We start from the raw sequence: 21,935 nt of genomic DNA on the forward strand, positions 1-21,935 counted from the left end.
TTGAAGTAGATGGAGAGCTTGTCCACCCAGTCCTGTGATTCCAGTGTTGCTACTTGACATGCAAGGGGGTTAGTGAACTCTTTTACAATGGTATAGAGTTCTTTGGGAGAGTTTCCTGCTAGTTTGAATTTTTTCACCCAAGTAAGTTTTCTTTGCTGTGGCTATTTTACTCATGTAATCTTTATGCGCGATTTTATAGCGTTGTTTATCCTCTATGTTTTTAGTTTTGCGCCATTGTCTCTCTGCAGACCTAGTGGTCTGTTTGGAAGATTTTAACTCCTCTGTAAACCAAGGAGACTTCTTGTTCGGGCATTTAGTTAGACACTTGGGGGTATATAAGATCTAACACCCTGCCGATTGCTGTATCTAATTCTGCTACCGACTTATCTATCTCTGCGCCTTGGTTTAACTGAGGCTGTACAAAGACCTTAGTAAAGGAGTCTAAGTTAATCTTTTTCAGGGCCAGCTCATTTTTTTCTCCTTTAGATGATCAGGAATGGTCACGTTTGCTTTGATGGTGAATTTTATTATCAAGTGATCTGACCATAAAACAGAGGATAATTCAGTTATAACAATTTCCTGGGAGTTGGTGCATATAATGTCTAAATTGTGGCCCGCTATGTGGGTGGGGCTGGTTTCAAGCAGCCTTAGGTCCAGGGAGTGGATACTATTGATCAATTCAGCAGAGTAGGGCTCCTCGTACTTTTCAATGTGATGGTTGAAATCTCCTATCAATAAAAAGTTCTTGCAGGCTAATACATGGGGTGCTAAGATGTCCACTAGCTGGGCGGCGAAATTTGCTTTGCTTTCTGGGGGTCTATACACCAGGGCTCCTTTCAATAATTCCTTATTTTTAAGATTAAGAAAAAAGATTAAGAACTCGCCCCTGGTGGCCAGGTGCGTGTCAATAATGGGAATTTCTAGGTCTGTTTTATGAATGATTGCCGTTCCTCCCCCTTTTTTAGAAGTTCTATCCAATCTGGCTATTTTATAATCCGTGGGCAGGGCTACTGCTATATCAGGAAGAGCTGTTTCTTGCAACCAGGGGTCTGTTATAAAAATAGGTCGGTTGCATCTTGATCCAACAGAGCCCAAATTTCCAAAACGTGTTTGGGGAGAGACCGCACATTTCTGAATAAGCATGTCATTTGCTTGCGGGGGGGGGGGGGGGACGGGGGGGGGAGGTACTGTACGGTTTGACTTTCCCTCACCTGCAAGTCAGGATTGAGTGCTAAAAGCTCAGTGCTGTTATATCTAATCATCTCCATGCATCTATACCTGTCCGGTAGATCAGGGGAGTGGCGGCTGGCGTTGGTCTGGCGCGGACAGGCGCAGACAGGCAGGGCTTGACTTTGGCGCGGCTTATGCGCTCTGCCTGCGCTTCGCTGCGCGAGTCCGCTCGGCGCACTCCGCTTCATGCTTGAGTGGGAGGGACTGCAGTCAGTATGGAGTCTTGAGCGCTAACCGGTGTGGGCTACCGGAAGTGCTGTTGTTCACGGTTGGACCCCGCCGTTCTAGCGGCACATGCTGTGACTTGATGATAATATTGTAGACTTCACTGATGCTTAACAGATAGTGATATGCTAAAATGAATAAGTTAGACTCGGTTATTCATACTTTTTTGATTCCCATTAACTATAAGCCTAAACCTTCCTCCCTAAGTTCATCAATGAGTTAATTGCTAGTGGTATAAGGTAAAAGAATTGCAGTGAGAAGTGTTTGCTGTCACATGTCTGGCAAACAAATCTTTTATCCATGTCCCAATGTTTTTGAAAGAGTTGTGTAGAGAGTGGTGGCAAATAAGGCGTAGGATTGAGAGATGTATGCTAGGTGTAAAATAAAAACCGAGATTGGAATTTTGGTTTGGATTTCTGCAATATTACAGACACCGTAGTACTTATTACTACTGCTTTATAAAAACTTCATGTTTGTTCTATTGCACTAGTTTGAAAATATTCAAGTTCTAATAATTGACTAACAGTGTTTTTTCCATCTGCAGAATATACTGAATGAACAGCAGAACCAGTGTTGCAAAGAAGAATTTCCCTTCACTGCTGAGATGTAAAAAAAAAAAAAAGGGACATCATAGCAGTGGACTTTTCCATCTGCGGAATATACTGAATGACCAGCAGTGGCAGTGTTGCAGAAGAGAATTTCCCTCCATTGCTGAGATGTAAAAAAAAAAAAAGTAATGTCATTACAGTGGACTATTCCATCTGCAGAATGTACTGAATGACCAGCAGTGCCAGTGTTGCAGAGAAGAATTTCGCTTCACTGCTGAGATGTAAAAAGAAAAAAAAGGGACATCATAACAGTGGACTTTTCCATCTGCAGAATATACTGAATGACCAGCAGTGGCAGTGTTGCAGAAGCAAATTTCTCTTCATTGCGGAGATGTAAAAAATGAATTTAATAAAAAAGGAACGTCCTAACAGTGGACTTTTACATCTGCAGAATATACTGAATGACGAGCAGTGACAGTGTTGCAGAACAGAATTTCCCGTCATTTCATAGATCTGAAGAAAAAAAAGGAACGTAATAATAGTGGACTTTTCCATCTGCAGACTATACTGAAGGACCAGCATTGGCAGTGTTGCAGAAGAGAATTTTCATTCATTGCTGAGATGTAAAAAAATTAAACAAAAAAAGGAAGGTCATAACAGTGGACCTTTCCATCTGCAGAATATACTGAATGACCAGCAGTACCAGTGTTGCAGAGAAGAATTTCCCTTCATTGCTGAAATGTAACAAAAGAAAAAAGAAACGTCATCGGTATTCTGCTTCATTTATCAATTGATATGGTTAGTCAAAATCACATTGTAATCATTTTGCTGGTAATTAAAATAAATTCTTAGCATCTGAATGTCCTCAGTACCTTATAGTGCGGTCTTCTATGTAAATAGAATTTCTGTCAACATGGTAGTAATATGGATAACATTATGAATCTCATAGTAATTAATCAACGACTTTGTCTTCAAGGATGACAAAGCCTGATTTAGATATTTGTGCTAGAAGTATTTCATCAGAGGAAATACTGCCTTTGAGTCTGGAATCAGTTGCCTTTAATTAGAGAGATTGACTTACTTTCTCATGGAGTTCATCTTATTTAAGCTACTCTGCACTCTCTATATGTGACGTTGATACTCCAGATGGATAGTTGTTTGATACTCAGTTCTTGTAACTCCATCCCACTTTTAAAAGGAGCCCCATGCTTTTAGTGGTTCAAAGTACTTTCCCATTACACTGTCTGGTTGCCTATTTATTTATTTATTTATTTATTATGCATCTTGTATTGCGCAAACTAAAACCCGAAGGTGTCAAGGCGCCTAACAAAAAGATCAGAAAGCAGCACTCATACGCTTACTTATACGCTTGGACAAAGAGGCGTGTTTTAAGGGCAGCTCTGAAAGTTTGAAGGGAGGGGAGGGACCTGAGCTCTAATGGAAGGTCATTCCACCATTTAGGAGCCAAGAGGGAAAAAGCCCTACCACCCCATCTGGCTTTCCGAATGCGAGGGATGTGAAGAAGAAAATGATTGGAGGAGCGGAGGTTCCTGCCAGGGTTGTAATAGGTCAAGATAGCTCCAATGCCTGTAGGGCTACTTTTTGCCAAGGCCTTATAGACCATACACATGGACTTAAAGACAATCCCGTCCTTTATCGGAGGCCAGTGCAGCTGCTTCCTGGCCAACGTGGCCGAAGAGCGTCGGGGAAGATCAAGGACGAATCTGGCTGCCGCATTCTGGACTACCTGCAAGCGCTGCATCTGACTCTTATTCAGTCCAGAATACAGCGCATTGCAGTAGTCCAGACGAGACCCCAAGAGGGCGACAGCAAGTTGCCTTCTTGCCTGCAGGGAAAGGTAGTTCCTAATTTTCCTGAGGACATGGATTATACCCCAACAGGTAGATACCGTCCTGTTGACCTGTTGGCGCATGTCCAGAGTAGGGTCAATCATCACCCCGAGATTTTTAGCCGAGGAGGTAGGCTTAGGGCAGGGACCGAGCGAGTCAGGCCACACTCCATGGACCAAATGTCTTCCCTTCCGCCGAACACCATCACCTCGGTCTTCTCCCCATTCAATTTCAGTGAATTGTAAATCATCCACTTGCTGACGGCCTCCATACAAGATCTAAATCTGGAGGCCGTTAGCTCAGTTGACTGGGAGAGAGACACGAGGATCTGGGTGTCATCCGCGTAGGAAACTACCTCCATCCCAAAAGATCTAATAAGTCTGGCAAGGGGGGGGTCACATAGATGTTAAAAAGGGTGGGACTAAGCGCAGACCCTTGAGGGACCCCACATTGCACAGACAGGGATGGAGATAGGAATTTTCCCAGCATTACCCTCTGCTCCCTATGATCGAGAAAAGAGGAGAGCAAACCCAGGGCTGCCCCCCGGACCCCAATCTCACCCAGTCGCGATGTTAAGATACGGGGAGATAGGGTATCGAAGGCAGCCGTGAGGTCCAGAAGGATCAGGAGGGATGTCCGACCCTCATCCACACTCATACGGATGGAGTCGAGGACCAGGGTGAGGGCGGACTTGGTGCTATGTTCCCTCCTGAAACCATGCTGGGAAGGGTCCAGGCAGCCCGAATTCTCCACAAAGGCAGCTAGATGCCCATTTAAATGGGACTCAAGCATCTTTGCAGGGGCCGGGAGCAGTGAGATGGGGCGGAAATTTTTTAAAACCCCGGGATCTAGGGAGGGTTTCTTAAGAAGAGGTCTTACCACAGCATTTTTCCACTGCTGTGGAAAGATCAAAACCCTATTCATGATCTCAAGTAAGGGGGGTAGAAGAGATCCTCTACACTGCCTTGCATCAATAATAGATTGATACCTAGTGAATGATTGCAGATGCTTTATACTCCTGTATCCCATCTTCACACAGAGCAATTGGTCAAATAATGCCCTGACATCATAAAGCTACAGCAGGATGTCATTTGCCATGAGGGCCAATCAGTTGCCTAGCAAGCAATAGGATACCTTTATCACAGTATTGATATGAGTAGCAGAGTAGGCAGAACACCTAGTCTAATGTAGTTCCTATATTCCCAATAGGCACTGCGCATTGGAATAATATGTCCTATAGATTAGACGTAGGACTGAGGTTGAATAGGTCTCTATTGAATATATTAAACTTAAAAGTGAGTGCCTGCTAGCTCAGAGGTCACTAGAAACTTTCTCGAATTCACAAGAAGGGATTCGTTTCTGACAACCGCATAAACATGACAACTTTGTTTCCCAAGAATAAGAAATATATCTCTAGAGTCGCGGAAACAATAGATAAGTATTTCACTCAGTCAATCTTGCATGCTTCGTTTCTACAGTAATAGAGAGACAGGCGTTTTCAATAGAAGGTTTATTGAACAGTCTCTTTTCTCATGCAAGAAAAGTGAACTGCTACTCTCGTAATGCAGACTGCAAAGTATAATGCGTACAGCGAGAACAATATTATAAAATAATACAATAAGAGCATTGTATCGTTTCTAAACCATAAAAATACATGCATAAATAAAAATTACTATAAATACTCAACTTGTGCTTCTAAAATACGCCTACCCCAACATACCTAGCCTAAATCTAATACGCGGGATGAAGTAAGTATTGTGTAGCATAGGTTTAATTTTCTTTGCCAAGAATCTATCCAAGATTTCTCTAGGTTCTAATCAGCTCCGTACCTTAGTTAGAATGAAGGAGGTCTGGTATCTCTGTCTCAGGACTCGATTTCCCAACACTACACAAGGGGAGCTTGTAAACATTGGCGCTGGATTCTCGGCAAGAGAAAGGCAGCCTTTTGATGAGTGCGTCAGCTAGAGGGTCAGCTTCCTTCGGCACTTGATGCAGCGAGCTGCGTCGGTCAAGTAGATTGTCAAACTGCTTGGAACCATTGTGTCTTGCTAGAGCAGATGAAGGTATGTTTATACCTTTAAGGTGTCTAGGAATGCCATTGTTTGACGTAAAGTCAGGCATAAAAACTTTAGGAAAGAACCCCTAGGGAATAGTCATTCTTTGTAAAGTGCATGAGTTCTTGGACAAATCAATATTTAAGCAAGGGAAGTTCCCTAACTGCATAAGCCGATTTTCCAAGAAATCGTTGTGACGTTTGGTGCGGGTGGAAGTAGCCATGCACCTATTTGGTCTGCATGGGCTATATCTAAATAAGGCCTTAATTTCTATGCCTGTATTAGGGAAATTTGAATTGTACCTATATAAGGGCATGAATCAGAAAAATTTACTCTGAGCCTAAAATGCCACACAACACCCACTCCACTTTATTATGTACGACATAAAACATATCTAAACATGTTTTCAAACCCCCCCAAAAACATAAGAATGCATTGCAATAGGTTGTACATGAAAAGAGCATTTGTGCTGTACGCATTTAAAAGCAATGTTCAATTCAAAGCATATAGATGACATTTGAAAAATGCTATCCGAATAAACCATGAAGATACATTCATGAAATGGCTCTAAAATATTGAAGAAAAAAGTCTAGACCATTCCATGGCAGAATATATAAACTGTTTGAGTGTGGACAAGGTCAAATATTGTCTCTTCAAAGTTTTCAAAGAAATCTAGTTCTCCATGAATAGTTCTACCTTAAGCAGATTACTTTGTGCCCCAAAAAGTACAAATTTGGAAAAAGTCTGATCATAGAAAAAATAGAGTTCCTAAGTTAGAAGCTTGTTTTGAAAAGTGAAGGTCGGACTCAGACATTGTCACAGAACACTATGTGCTAACTTCAAAAGTCAGTGGCATTGTTTGGAGAAAACATAAAATCTTCTAAGCTTGTAAAGAATTCCCCTACTATTGTAGGTGAATGTTGGACTACCTCGTTAAGCAGATTAATTGCACATAGATGAGAAGCATCGCCGTCAGCATCATTCGCATTAGCAATGTTCGAAGTAGATGTACTTGTGTGACTGTTGCTCCACGTATCTCCCCATCTGCATTTTGCGTCTGTGAGATTTCCACGAATGCCATCATCAAAATTGGTAGCCGCTGGGGACAACACAGTATATGAGCCATTACTGGTTCAAGCAAAGTATCAACTTCCATTGGCAGGACTGATGGGAGTGTCAGACAGATGTCTAGCACATATTCTTCTCCACATAGCAGGCATTATATAAGAGGTAAGATGCATCTTGCCAGATTGTTCGATATTACAGAAACCACTTGGTATTCAAATTCTTAAACAAGTCAATCCCAGTATTTGTATCATGCACTCACAACACTTCATTGCCAAGAGAGTGTTCTCCAAGGTGATCTGGGTGTCGATGGTGACTTGGCTTCCTATATCAGAGCAGAAGGAACAAAAATAGTATCCCTGCTACGAGTCCCAAAACGAGAGGCAGACCGCCAAACAGAGTGCACAAAGTTTGCCTAGGACTGCTTCAAAGGTTGCTCATAGTCCCGAAATAATTGTCTTAAATACATGTACAATACCACTCGTATCAGACATGTTTAAGATACGACCTAATATTTCTGAGACATGTATAGGGCAGTTTGTCGATACTGTATCTCTGCAGAAGTCCTTGCAACTTGCAGATCATACGTCTCTTTGGCCGAGGTCAGGAGCACAGTTATTTGAAAAAGAATGGCTTTCTTTCTGCTTAAAGTATCAATTCGTATAAAAGAGATGTTCAGTGAAAGCCATAATGGCGACTACCCGTCTGTCTTAGTTTCAGGAAATAATACTTGCATACAGCAAGTGACCCTGGCTGACACAGTTACGAGATAGGGGGTTCCTGGCAACATGCCACAGCAGCTGTGATCATTCAACATAATGTAACTTCCATTAGAAAGCTGCCTAAAAATGGGATCAATCACTGCAGCTGAAGAACCTTGCAGGTAGCAGGATAAGTTGTTCGAGGAACCATTGCACGCCCTATGCAAATTAATACCCTGAAATAGGAGTGAATCGCTTAGTGCATTTTTGCAATTTGTACCACTAAGAAACACTTCATTTCCCCCACTCCAACATCTGTGTGTATAAGGTAAATCCCAGGATGTCTTAATGTACTCTTTACCCAACCTTTCATATACGTCTGCTGATATGTTTTAAACAATACTGAAAATGGAAAATTGTAACAGGCAGAGTGATTGTACCGTGTATTATCCATTCTGTTGCTGGTTTCTCAGAAACAGTTAATGGTAAGCTTTCCAGTTTTTCAATGCTCAGCATCGTATAGTCTGCTCCCCTCTGTGCCAGTGTGATTTGTTTATCTGTAAGGTTAAATTCAGAAAACAATGACGTGGTGGTGCTTAGACACCAAGGCACATAGCCAGAACAAAGGTTTTGTAACGTCCAGCCCAAAAGCATTATAGAAAGCAATTGTGATCATGTTGTAACATGACCAAGTCCTGTTCCATTATGTCTATGGCAGAGGATACTATTCTGTCCAAAGAATATATTCTCGATGACAGTCGTTAACCCATTGTCCAATACAGAGAGAGATTTCTCTAAATTAATATGATCAATTTCGCGTATTCGTTCTACAGTCTCTGCTTGCGTAGTTTTGCATGCTTCATTATAAATGGCATAGATACCGGCGTATATAAAACGTTTGACGCTCTTTAATAGGTCCTTGTAAGAAGTCCCTTAGATCAACACCATCTTTAAATAAAGATAAGTGTTTTACTTCCTTTAGTGTGGATTTTTGTAGCCAATGAAGGCACCGTTTTCCCACACTGTATGATGTTACTATCCCTGGATGTTGTCTCTGGACTTATCTTGGATCTAGCCTAGTGAATGTGAACCCTTGTGTCTTATTCAGGAATCTATCTTGACAGTTGTTTGTGTCTGTGGGCCAGATTAACCATTTTTCCAGTCAGGATCTGTGCTGTTGTGGAGAAAAATAGAATGTAAGTCGACCACCCCTTCCGTAGTGTTATTACTATCTGGTGTAGGTGTAGGTATGGACGGTTTATTTAAATCTTTTGTTTTAGCTAATCGATGACAAGATGTCTGTTGAACAGTGTCACTCAAACACATTATTTGTTCTGGGATAATGCAGGCTCTTAATAAAGCTTCTATTCTCTGCACCTGCCAGTCTTTTTACCCCAGACAGTTTTAGTCTCTATGTTGTCTTTCCAAAAGTCAAAGCCAAAAGTAGACTTGTTGACATAGAGGAGCAGCAGAGTGAAAAAGTCTGCCAAAAGAGATGCTGGTACCGTTACACTACAGTCGCCACCCTCTTAAAGCCAGGCAAGCCACGTGTCATAGCTTCAGGGTGAGGTCCACCAGGGAGAAAGCAGGGGCAAGTGTCTCAGCCCGGAACGGCATCGATACAGAGTCCCAGGGGCGCTGCCATCTTGGAGTCAGGCACCGGACTACCTGGCGTCCCCATCAGTTGTACCCCTCGCCAAGGAACAGAAAGCGCATCCCGTAACCACGCCATCAACCGCCTCACTGGGAATGCTGGAATTGGCGCGGAGAAACCCAGGACTCTGGTGCGCCGTCCTCGCTCAGTCCATCGCCTATGGTCGGGCAGCAGCCGCCATCTTAGGCCACGGCCCAAGAGTCTCACGGAGCCGAGACAGAGGCCCCCGTAGCCGAAAATGCAGGTGGGCGCAGCCAATCTGTGCTCTACATACTCCGCCACCAGATGCTGCCCCTTTTAGCCCCCGGGATCCCGGGAAGCCGGCACTACGGGCTCCTGAAGTGCGGGCGGACCAGGGGTCGAGCCGGATCATACCTGTTTGGCCATCTTGCCCAGCCACGCCCCCCCCCCCCTCCTTGTAACCTTTTAAGCTTAACGCAGGACCCTGGACAGAATGTAGCATGACGACTGCGTATGTGCCGATAAAGACTAGTAAATCTTTTATAACAGTTCGAGCATCAGCTGAGCGCTGGGGCCACATCCAAATGAACCTTGAGTACGAATCCACTGCGACCATGATATATTTATAGTTGCCATCCCTCTGTAGGGGACCGCAGTGATCTTGGTAAACACAAGCCAATGGTTTATCTGAGATTAACAGGGGAGTCTGCATAGGACATTTCACTGTAGACACTTTCATTTTTCGGCAGATTTCACATTCCAAAACATAGTTTCTGGTCTGTTTCCTCATGCGTGCCACCAGTATCTCGGTTCTAATAATGATACAGTGGCGGAAACACCTGCGTGTGCAGAAGCGAGCCCTCATGTGCTGCTAAAATTAGTCCTAATCTATGTTCCATTTTTGGAATTACTCTATCCCCCACTCCAGGGATTCGAGCAAAAGGAACATTATTTGCATCAGTTATGCATGAGTATTTGAGTGGATACCCTTTTGGTAATGTTTTACCACTGTCTTTGATTGAAGCATTGACAGCTTGCATTATCTCGCCACCTATTTTCGTTTTTGAACGAGTGATTGCAGCTACAGAAGCTGTTTGCACAGCTGTTGTGAGATGTTGGCCTGATATGATGTCTCCAATTCTGGGGGCACCTTGTATCGGTTCACTCAAACCATATACTAAATAAGTGGTATAAGTATCACTAATTGAACAGTGGTCAGGCCTAGGGCCTGGTGAATCGCTGGGACTAATCAGGACTAGCAATGCTGAAGTCGGGCAAAGCCCGCGTAAATCGGGTGCAGCTCTGAAAGCACACACATGCACCAATGCGAAGTCAATGGTGTGTAAAAGTTATCGAGTTGCAATTTTAGGAGACTTCCAACTGGACTAGAAATACCAAACTTTAGACTTGGACACTAGAGGTGTATACCACTACAGGAGCACTGGTGTTCAAGAGTTACCTCACCCACAGGAAGCAGGTGCACAGGTGCAAAGTTGTGTCGGCTTTCGTCGAGTAGATCTATGGAGCCTGGAGATGAAGATGCTGCAGACGACCAGAAGAGAAGTGTCCGGTGCGATCCAAGGGAGGATCGAAGATGTAGAGAACCTGAAAGCAGAGGGGACAGAGTCTGGGTCACTCAGCAGTGACCAGGGTGGAACCAGGAAGGAACCAGGCAATGTCGTGAAGCTTGTCTCCGCTGCCACATGGACTCTGGGGCACCGAGGATGTCCAGGAGTGGATCACGAGCTGTCCCACGTAGGCTCTCGTGTCGGCGGTGTCGGCTTCCGGATTGGAGCAAACAAACCTTGGCAAGCGCAACCCACGCAGGATTCGAAGATCGCTTCTTACTCTGACCAGGAAGGTCAGAGCGGGTGCTCCTTTTCAGGGGAGCGAGGGCCAGTCCAGAGCAACCGGACTGGCAGAGCAAATTCAAAGGTTTGTCAGTACTGGGGCCACTAGCCAACGGGCAAGCGACCGGACCAACGCGTCAAGCAGAAAGATGCAAAAGGGCCCCACGCAGCACTCGGAGTGTGGAGGGGTGAGCTTTGGTGCAAAAGCTGCTCGGGCTGGGGCTTCTCAAACCCCAATGCACAGCGTAAAGGGAGCCTCGGGAGCTGCACGGTCAGCACTTCGTAGTTTTTCCAATATGGCCGGCCCCACGCTTCAGGTCACCTCCACAGGATTCAGACTTACTGGGACTGTGGATCGGGCTGTTGGAAGGCAGGAACGCTGGGTCTTGTCGAACTCTGTTGCTTGAGTTCCGGCGGGAACTGCAACAAAGCAAACGGTGAGGCGCTGGATGGTGCCTGTTTGCACAGGGTGGTCACTCCTTGACCACAAGGGAGATTCTTCAGTCTTCCACGTCGAGTGGGATGTCGAAGGGTCCAGAGTTTCGTTTCATAAGTTTAAGTCAGGATAATCTGCGTGCACTAGCACTGCTCCCACCTTTATTCCAAATCTGTGGGCTGGATCACCTGCTAGGTCCCTCCTATGGGAGGGACCCAGGAAGGGGGTGGTTACACCCCTTTCTCTTTGTCCAGGGCCGCGCTGGGACTGGGGCTGGAGAGCCCCAGAACCGGTTTGACCGGATTATGCATGGGACACCTTGTGTGCCCCAGGCAGTGTCTAGTTTCATTAAACCCTCCCTAATACAATCCTCTATCTCCTGTCTGGGGTGGTGTGACACCTCCCTGTGACAGGATATCTATTGTCCAGGCCCCCCCTGCCTGAGTTTCGGTCAGCAGTAGGAGGTCAGACTCGTGTCTGTGGCAGCAGCGTCCATTTTGTGATGCTGGGGCTTGGTTAGATTTAACCACGTTTAAGCAAAGTAACATGTCGCCTCCCTCAAGAAGGGTGGAATGCTACCCCCGTTGCCAGGACTGGTGAAGGGGTAGTATTCCAAAGTGTATGACGCCTTACACAACATGTTTTGATAAAGCCAAACCAAAGTTAGCAAGTAACCGCGAGGATTATAATGCACTTAAGAGTATATGGTATGTAAATATCCCGGAACAGCTAAGGGAGTTGGTCCCAACAGCTGCAGACGGGCTCAGCTCATGCTAGAGCACCATCTCACTTAATACCAAGCACTCTGCCTCCAGGATTGTTAAGGCCTGCCATAGGAGTGACTTATAGGAATATATGTGTCCAGATATAGGTTTAGATATAGGTATACTATATCCAAGCAAGGGGTGATTACACCACCTTGCCCCAGCTGAGTGATCAGCCAGTTGAGTCAATTTGGATAGCCAGCCAGGGGTGGCAAAAGATATGCTGCAGCCCCTGGTAGGCCTTGGATGCCCCTATGCCCTGGGCACCTATAGTGCACTGTACAGGGGCTGATAAGGTGACCCAAGCCAATTTAGTTATGCACCTAGGGTACATGGAATCCATTCTAAAGAGAAAGCAGATAGTTGGCCTGGTTCCCTGCTAATCAGGGCCCCAGTCTAAGTCGAAAACCAGCTAAACACAAGGTAAAAAATCTGGGGTAACCATTGTCGGGTATCCACCTTCCTACAGCTGTCTTTGCAGCTTCATCAGCCAATGAATTCCCTGCAACATGAACGCCATCACGTTGATTACTCAGTGTACGGATCACATGAGCTTTTTGTAGTTATTGTCATAACTGAACTACTTGTTCCCAAAGCAGCAACTTATGCTTGATTGTGCCACCCTCTGCATCTTTGAAACCATTTTCAATCCAGTTCTGCAAGTATTCAGTGTAAGATTGAACGCAATAATAGGAATCGCAACTATGAGTGTGCAGAATTCGCGCTCAGTATTTTCAAGCGCCATCTTGAATGCTTGCAGTTCGCTGAGCTGTACAATCTCCTAGAGATTTTTTAGTGACCATTGGTCGTAATTTGCCATCTCTCCAGCGACCTTTAACGATCGCAGCACTATAAGCTTGTTTACCTCCGATAGCGGGTTGTGCTGATCCGTCTGTATATGTTAAACATCTGTACAGTTCTAGAGGCAGAATCTCAGTAGGCGGATGACATTCTTGTTCGTATTGTAGAAATTCTTGTGTTTTCAAATATGGGTCGAAAACGTATTAGTCTGTTGCAGCAAGAGAATTAACCCATTGTATCCATCTCAGATGTAAAGCCTTTGCATTTGGAATGCTCGCTTTTGTCACTGCCTCTAAGGCAGGTACAGGAGTAACGACCATTATGTGCTTACCCTGTGCGAGGGCTCTCTTTTGCTACTGCAGTTTGAACCGCGGTCAGAATTTTTTCTGTAGAAGTGAATTTCATTTCAGCTTGTGTGTACAAGTGAGTTTGTAAGCTATTGGTACCTTTTCTCCTTCATTAAAGGTTAAGTACATGAATCTGCATCTTCTTTGGATGATTCCGATCACTAGGTTGCGTACGTTTACGCGTGTTTGTAACTGTGTTGTTGCTAACATGTCTGTTTGCACTGAACGTAAAATTTCTGTATGTTTTCGAGTCCAATTACCGGTTATGAAATCAGGTTTTAATAATTTGTCGAGGTTTAACCCTTTCTGCGTAATTTAGAATGCAAGTTCTTCCGAAATTTAGGAAACCTAGAATTGACTAGAAATTTTGCTGCCAGGCTTTTGCCTTCACTTGATAACTTATATCCTAGAAACAGGATGTTGAGGTGGGCAATTATTGATTTTTTTTTTTTAAATTGAATTTATACCCCTCAGAGACGAAGCCCAGTATTATGATGTTTACCCTGTTCAAGTGCCTATCCAAGTCATTGTCTGTTAGATAGATGTCATCAACATATGATAATGCTTCAGCACCACACGTTTTTAGTAACTCTGTTACTCTGGCTGAAAATAACCCTGGACTATTCTTGAATCCCTGGGGGAGACGCCAGAATTGAGGCTGTGTCCCAATGATTAAAAAAGCGGTCAAATACCTACTTTCCGATGCAATGTTTTGATAGAAGAAACCGTTAGAAATATCTAATGAGGCTTTGTATTTTTTATGCGCAATGGTATTCTTTGGTGCTGCAGTGTGTGCATTTTGCACTGCAAAAGTTTTGCAACGAGTTTAAATGTCTGTAATCCTAAACTAGACGATATGTATTGTTTGGTTTGGAGACCGGTAACAAAGGATTGTTCATGGACGAGGTGCATCTTTCAATCACCCCTTGGTATTCAAGTTGATTTAATATCTCCCTGACCTCTTTTTTAGCTTCTTGCGTAACTGGGTACTGCCTTTGTGTAGTTGGTTGAGTCTTTAACTGGATTTTATGTTGAGCAGAAGCCTCATTCCATCCTACATGATTTTTATATATTATGCAGGAGCCTGGGCTTCTGCCCATTTCCTGGCATGAGTGTATTTTTTATGGATTGGAATATGATTGGAGAAGGCTGGCATAATGTCTTCACCATTTGGGTACTCCCTGACAAATTCAGGTGGCCAGTCTTGTTCAGCTAGAAGAATGTCATAACCCTTAGAGAGCTTCTCCCAAAAGAGTGCTCTGATTTTCCTAGATATATCCCCCTCCATCCGGAGTGTTATTTCATATACCTTGTGTGGGACACTAACTCTGGTATCAGCAGTTTCAACTTGGATATACTCATTCAAGTCCACTGTCTTCAGATGATCCTTCAAGATCTTGCGAGCTACGGTTACTTCTGTTGCGCTGTCCAACATTGTCTGAGCCCATTCCCCGTTCTTGAGTTGTGTCCTCAAGATCCTCGGCATGTCAGATTTTTAGACCTGCTCCCTTCTTTTTGGTGAATTGAGTTTTCTTATTTTTTTGAACGTATTGATCGTTTATGGACTTCACACGTTCTTCCTTTTGTTCTGACCGTCCAATTCTTTCGGATTCCTGCGATGAAGTCTGAAAGGTATGAGAGGAACGTGTTTCAGTATGTTGATATCTATCCGGTTTTCTCAAATTATCCCTATTCCTAAGGTTATACCTCCTTTAAGAGGGCTCCTTTTGAGGAGACATACCTCAGGTTTGAGAACGCTTCTCTTTAGAAGTTTGTTTAGTATTCTCCCACCTCTTTTTAGGAAGAGAGATTGTTTTTTATAAAGAGCTTTTCAGGACTTTCAGTTAGTTGAGGTTTCACTGGTCTACCACCCAAACTGTCTCTTCCATAGTTCTTCATAGGATTTTTCAATTATTCTGGCTCGTTCCTGAGGTTGCTCAGTTACATCAAATTCTCTTAACTTTTGGTGGATCACCACAGATGCTGCTTCACCTTTAATATTAGCTGATGTTATTGTTGAGACCTGTTTGAAATCTTTCAGTAATTTCATACCTAGATTTAAAGCAGGCTCTGCCCATATTCATTCTGAATCTGTTTCAGGACGTCTGGTATTACCGCCATAGATGGAACACCATGTGTAGATTGCAGCAAAGACTGTACCCCAAGTGTCACAGTCCTCCAGGTGTGGTGCGATCCCCATTGCTAACATTGTTAAATTCCTGTGTTTCTCATGAGGGGTAGTATCAGGAAATACTGCCTCGATTTGAGTAATTTTTTGAGCTATCCAGAATGGAATTTGTTCCCTTTTTGCAAGTACTTCACCAATGACTGATTGTATAGACTGTGGTGTGAATTTTTGTGTTCCCCTGGTAAGGGGTGTGTTGTGGAATCCTTATAGGAGGTTGGACTGTTAGTCCGCATGACATATTGAACCACTTGTCTATGTATTTTTTATTAGTTGTTTTAGTTGAACTAATAGTTCTGCACCTGACATTTCTTCAATGGCAGGATGTGGTGTATAGCTGTCTAATACCGGCCATGTTGCTCCTGGTCTACCTAGTGGATCAAGCCTGGTAATGTGATTTTTATGTTGTAGAGCGCCTTTAAACCAGAGCGCATGCTCTTGGTTAGTTAGTGGAAATGCAATATCCTCGAAAGTACTGTATTCCGTTGGAGGTTCCTCTTCTTTGTAAAAGTGAAACACATGTGATACTGAATTTGCTTCACGAAAGATAATCCATGAATAGAATACCTCTGTCTGACGATATTCATGTCCCTCTATTAGAAAAATTACCCTACCACCTCTTGGTTTATAGTGATGGCTTTCCTTAAATTTTCTGGGATGATTATAGCATGCACATCGGTCTCTTGGAAACCTGTAATGCAGAGGTCTTCAAACTTTTGGATGCCGAGATCCCCCTGTCAACATTTTCAAACGTAAGGACCCTCTCCTGACACAAATTTCCAAATCTCTAGGTTATGAGGAAGGTGAGGACCAAATTATGCGACAGGCTTGACTAAATTGTGTGAGTAGAAAATGTAAATAATGTTCTGTGATGCTGCGTATTTTGGGGTAGCATTGCTTCGTTATTTAGAATTTTTTTAAACACAGTAATACTGAGGAAAGATTTCACCCCATCAGTACCAGTTTATAACCAAAATACAGTAATTAATATCAAAAAGATGTATAGTCAACCTCTGTGATGGGACTCCCAATCCGCAGGAATACACGCTGCCACATTAGAAGCTCACCTGGCCAATGGCCGGGAGCAGCAAGGGTGCATTCAAACCGTGGCGGTCTTGTGCAGAGTTAAGCAATTTACCCATGCCCCTTTCCTCTCACCCCCTTCCTTCCATCCCTCTCTTCTCTCCTGTCCCAACCACGGATCCCTCTCTCGCATTGCAGGCAGTTGGTTATTAGCCCCAGGACACGTTTTGGTAACAGTAGCGCACTACAAATGTAAAAAGGCAGAAGCAGGGGATCCACTAGACCTGAACTTTGGGGGGGGGGGGGGGTTTAAAACTCGCAGCCAGGGCTTGTCCAAGCACTGGTCACACATGGTGCAACAGTCTTTTCACCTTCTCCATGAATTCCCTCACTACCACTCCCCAACAATACACCTCATCTCTCTATAGCACCTGTCTGACAAACATTTCATTTTTTTATAGCGCTACTCATAGTTTACTCACACTCAGTTCTGTGATGTGCATGGTACATCTTCTTTGTACCAGGCACTTTAACCTTCTACACTGTGTGGATGACAAGAGTGCCCATGTGACTGCACGGTGAGCAATGCAACAGTGTGAGAGTAGGGTAAAAGGAGTGACTGCAGGGCGAGTGAGGTGACCATATGAATTTGGGTTCGGCTGTAAGTGCAGAGTGGGACGAATTAGTGCATGGTTAGTGATGGCCTTGTTTGAGTGAGCTACAGATTGAGCAGTAAGGGGGGGACAGGTGAGTGGAGTGTCACATGAGTGCAGGGTGAGAAGTGTGCTCGTGAGACTGCAGGGTGAGGTACAGAGTGAATAATGCAAGCAAATTTTTAGTGCAGAGTGATCACTGTGAGTGCAGGGTGAGCGGGTGAATGGTGTGAGTGCATGGTGATTGGTGTGAGTGCAGGGTGAGCGGGTGAATGATGTGAGTGCATTGTGATCAGTGTGAGTGCATTGTGATCACTGTGAGTGCAGGGTGAGAGGGTGAATGGTGTGAGTGCATGGTGATTGGTGTGAGTGCATGGTGATTGGTGTGAGTGCATGGTGATTGGTGTGAGTGCATGGTGATTGGTGTGAGTGCATGGTGATTGGTGTGAGTGCATTGTGATCAGTGTGAGTGCATTGTGATCACTGTGAGTGCAGGGTGAGAGGGTGAATGGTGTGAGTGCATGGGGATCAGTGTGAGTGCATGGCGATCAGTGTGAGTGCACTGTGATCAGTGTGAGTGCATTGTGATCACTGAGTGCAGGGTGAGCGAGTGAATGGTGTGAGTGCATGGTGATTAGTGTGAGTGCATGGTGATTGGTGTGAGTGCATGGTGATTGGTGGGAGTGCATGGTGATTGGTGGGAGTGCATGGTGATTGGTGGGAGTGCATGGTGATTGGTGGGAGTGCATGGTGCTTGGTGGGAGTGCATGGTGCTTGGTGGGAGTGCATGGTGCTTGGTGGGAGTGCATGGTGCTTGGTGGGAGTGCATGGTGCTTGGTGTGAGTGCATGGTGCTTGGTGTGAGTGCATGGTGATTGGTGTGAGTGCATGGTGATTGGTGTGAGTGCATGGTGATTGGTGTGAGTGCATGGTGATTGGTGTGAGTGCATGGTGATTGGTGTGAGTGCATGGTGATTGGTGTGAGTGCATGGTGCTTGGTGTGAGTGCATGGTGCTTGGTGTGAGTGCATGGTGATTAGTGTGAGTGCATGGTGATTAGTGTGAGTGCATGGTGATCAGTGTGAGTGCATGGTGATCACTGTGAGTGCATTGTGATCACTGTGAGTGCATTGTGATCACTGTGAGTGCATTGTGATCACTGTGAGTGCATTGTGATCACTGTGAGTGCATTGTGATCACTGTGAGTGCATTGTGATCACTGTGAGTGCATTGTGATCACTGTGAGTGCATTGTGATCACTGTGAGTGCATGGTGATCACTGTGAGTGCATGGTGATCACTGTGAGTGCATGGGGATCACTGTGAGTGCATGGGGATCAGTGTGAGTGCATGGGGATCAGTGTGAGTGCATGGGGATCAGTGTGAGTGCATGGGGATCAGTGTGAGTGCATGGGGATCAGTGTGAGTGCATGGGGATCAGTGTGAGTGCAGGGTGAGCGGGTGAATGGCGTGAGTGCATGGTGAATGGCGTGAGTGCATGGTGAATGGCGTGAGTGCATGGTGAATGGCGTGAGTGCATGGTGAATGGCGTGAGTGCATGGTGAATGGTGTGAGTGCATGGTGAATGGTGTGAGTGCATGGTGAATGGTGTGAGTGCATGGTGAATGGTGTGAGTGCATGGTGAATGGTGTGAGTGCATGGTGAATGGTGTGAGTGCATGGTGAATGGTGTGAGTGCATGGTGATTGGTGTGAGTGCATGGTGATTGGTGTGAGTGCATGGTGATTGGTGTGAGTGCATGGCGATTGGTGTGAGTGCATGGCGATTGGTTTGAGTGCATGGTGATCGGTGTGAGTGCATGGTGATCGGTGTGAGTGCATGGTGATCAGTGTGAGTGCAGGGTGATCAGTGTGAGTGCAGGGTGATCAGTGTGAGTGCAGGGTGATCAGTGTGAGTGCATGGTGATCAGTGTGAGTGCAGGGTGAGCGGGTGAATGGCGTGAGTGCATGGTGAATGGCGTGAGTGCATGGTGAATGGCGTGAGTGCATGGTGAATGGCGTGAGTGCATGGTGAATGGTGTGAGTGCATGGTGAATGGTGTGAGTGCATGGTGATTGGTGTGAGTGCATGGTGATCACTGAGTGCATGGTGATCACTGAGTGCATTGTGATCACTGAGTGCATTGTGATCACTGAGTGCATTGTGATCACTGTGAGTGCATTGTGATCACTGTGAGTGCATGGGGATCACTGTGAGTGCATGGGGATCAGTGTGAGTGCATGGGGATCAGTGTGAGTGCATGGTGATCAGTGTGAGTGCATGGCGATCAGTGTGAGTGCATGGTGATCAGTGTGAGTGCAGGGTGAACGTGAAAGTGAAGGCGAGAATGAGAAGTGAGTAGTCTGAAAGCAGGGTGCATTCCCACAAACTTGAAGCGTAGGGTTTCAGATATAAGTTAAACTATTGCTATAATGGGTTTAATCAGGGTTCGAGGGTGGAGGAAATAAATAATGTGCTGATCCTGCAACAAACTTCCAGTCTAATGATTAGGGTTACCAGCTCAATATTTTGATGGCCCAGAAATAATCAGTCAGTTCAGTTCAGTAAACTTTATTTAGATGATTAAAAACCATCATAAAGGAGTGGGGCCAAGATGGCGTCAGAGTAAGACGTGTAGTGAAGTCCCTCCGGCGCCCAACTCTGCTTAGCTTTGTTTTAGCCCCCGGAGCAGCGAGCCATCGGCGCCCCACCTGCCTGTCTGAGTCCCGCTGACAGGGAGCACGATCCGGTTGCAAAGTTTTGCCCCCCGGAGCAGTGGAGACGGTGACATCTTGACACGTGCGCCGCGGCGGAGTGCGGCCTAGAGATCCCCGGCCTCGAGTTAGAGAAGGGGCCGGGCTTCCGGCGCTGGGACACGAAGGGCAGGCACCATCGGAGGGCCGTTTGCGGAGGTGGCCCCGGCTCGGCTGGCGCTGTGTCTCTTTTCGCCCGGAGATTGCTGCGGGAGCCCCCAGATCTGTGGAGCATTGACGGTTGACTGCTTTGGTGCCCGCGGGAGGAGGCCGGGCGCGACGCCTTGCACGGACGACAAGACCCGCTGCCGCGCAGCGCCTCCCCCATCCCTGGTCAGTGAACTGACCTTGCCACTGGACTGCATTGCTGTTGTGGCTACCGGAACCTTGGGGGTCTGCTGGGGACACCCGGGAGTACGGACCAGCCGCCCTCTCCCGTTCCCGGTTGATGGGTCACGCTGCTGCGGGGAGCTGCCATTAGAGTACATGGGCTTGTGATCGCACGACGCTCCTGCGGGAAGACAGGGGATCCTGCCTGACACTTCGACTCTGCGGTGGGCCCCCTGCTGCCAAGGGGGTCCCCAAGAGGCCTGTGCTTCGGAGCCACCCTGCCTGTCGAGAAGCTTGGACTGGCGCAAACCTGAGGAGTAAAGGCCGCAGAGTTATCAACGACGGCGGCTGGAGTGACTTTAGCGCGTGGTGCCCGGGCGCCATACACCGCGTGGGGAGCACGATATCCGCCGGAGGATTGCTTAAACGTGCCCCTTGCTCCTAGGCCAGGACTTGGACAGTGACTGGGTGAGGTCGGGCCTGTGGCGCAGTGGGGGTAGGGGACGGAGATCCCTCGCCGTGAGTACACGAGCGAGCAGAGGCGACGCAATGTCCTCCACACAACGTATGGGGAAGCCCGGAAAAGATGGCCCTTCGAAGGGATCCCAGCAGGCGGCATCCCCTGGGGATAGTGTTTCACCTAAGCCAAAGGATGATGAGGCCCCGCGACCAAAGCCTTTATGATGGAGCTTTTCGCTTCCATTAAGGAGGACGTATCTGAACTTCGTTCCCAACTGGCTTCGGACCTCCGCAAGGTGAGGAGGGACGTGGACGGCATCGGAGAGAGGGTTGCTACCTTGGAAGATCACGGACTGAGTGTAGCAAACGATGTACACCAATTGCAGCAAGATGTGATTCGGCTCACGGAGCAGAACTTGGATCTCCAGGCACATGCGGAGGACTTGGAGAATCGTTCCTGCCGGAACAACATCCGCATACGAGCAGTGCCCTGGGATGGGGAAGCTGGTGATCTAAGGGGCTATGTTCTAGGTCTATTCTTGCAAATCCTGGATGATGAGGACCTCCATGAAATTAAGATGGACAGAGTCCACAGGGTCGGTCTGCCTAGACGTGGAGGGGGTCCCCCACCCGACATTTTGGTCTGCGTCCACGATTTCCATCTGAAGGAACGCATTCTTCGAAAGGCGCAGGAGATTTCGTCGTTGCAGTTCCGGGATCACCACCCCCAACTATACCAAGACTTGGCAGCTTTGACACTCCAAAAGAGGCGTGAGTTTCGCCCTGTGACCCCCTTTCCGCGGGAACACAATATATCCTACTCCTGGGGCCACCCCTTCTGCATTATTTTCAGATGGCAGAATAGACTGCCACAGATCCGATCTCTTCAGGTGGCAAGGGACCTCCTGGGCCTTGACGACACGGCCCCCTCCCCTGAAGGCGGAAGCTCCCCATCGCGGAGAAGACGGCGGTCCTCCTCAAGGCAGAGAGTGGAACGAGAGACGAATCGTAGACGACCAGATCGTACGATCAGCTTACAGGAAAGGGGGGC

The sequence above is a fragment of the Lissotriton vulgaris genome, chromosome 4_1 (assembly GCF_964263255.1).
Source record: "Lissotriton vulgaris chromosome 4_1, aLisVul1.2, whole genome shotgun sequence".
Taxonomy (NCBI): domain Eukaryota; kingdom Metazoa; phylum Chordata; class Amphibia; order Caudata; family Salamandridae; genus Lissotriton; species Lissotriton vulgaris.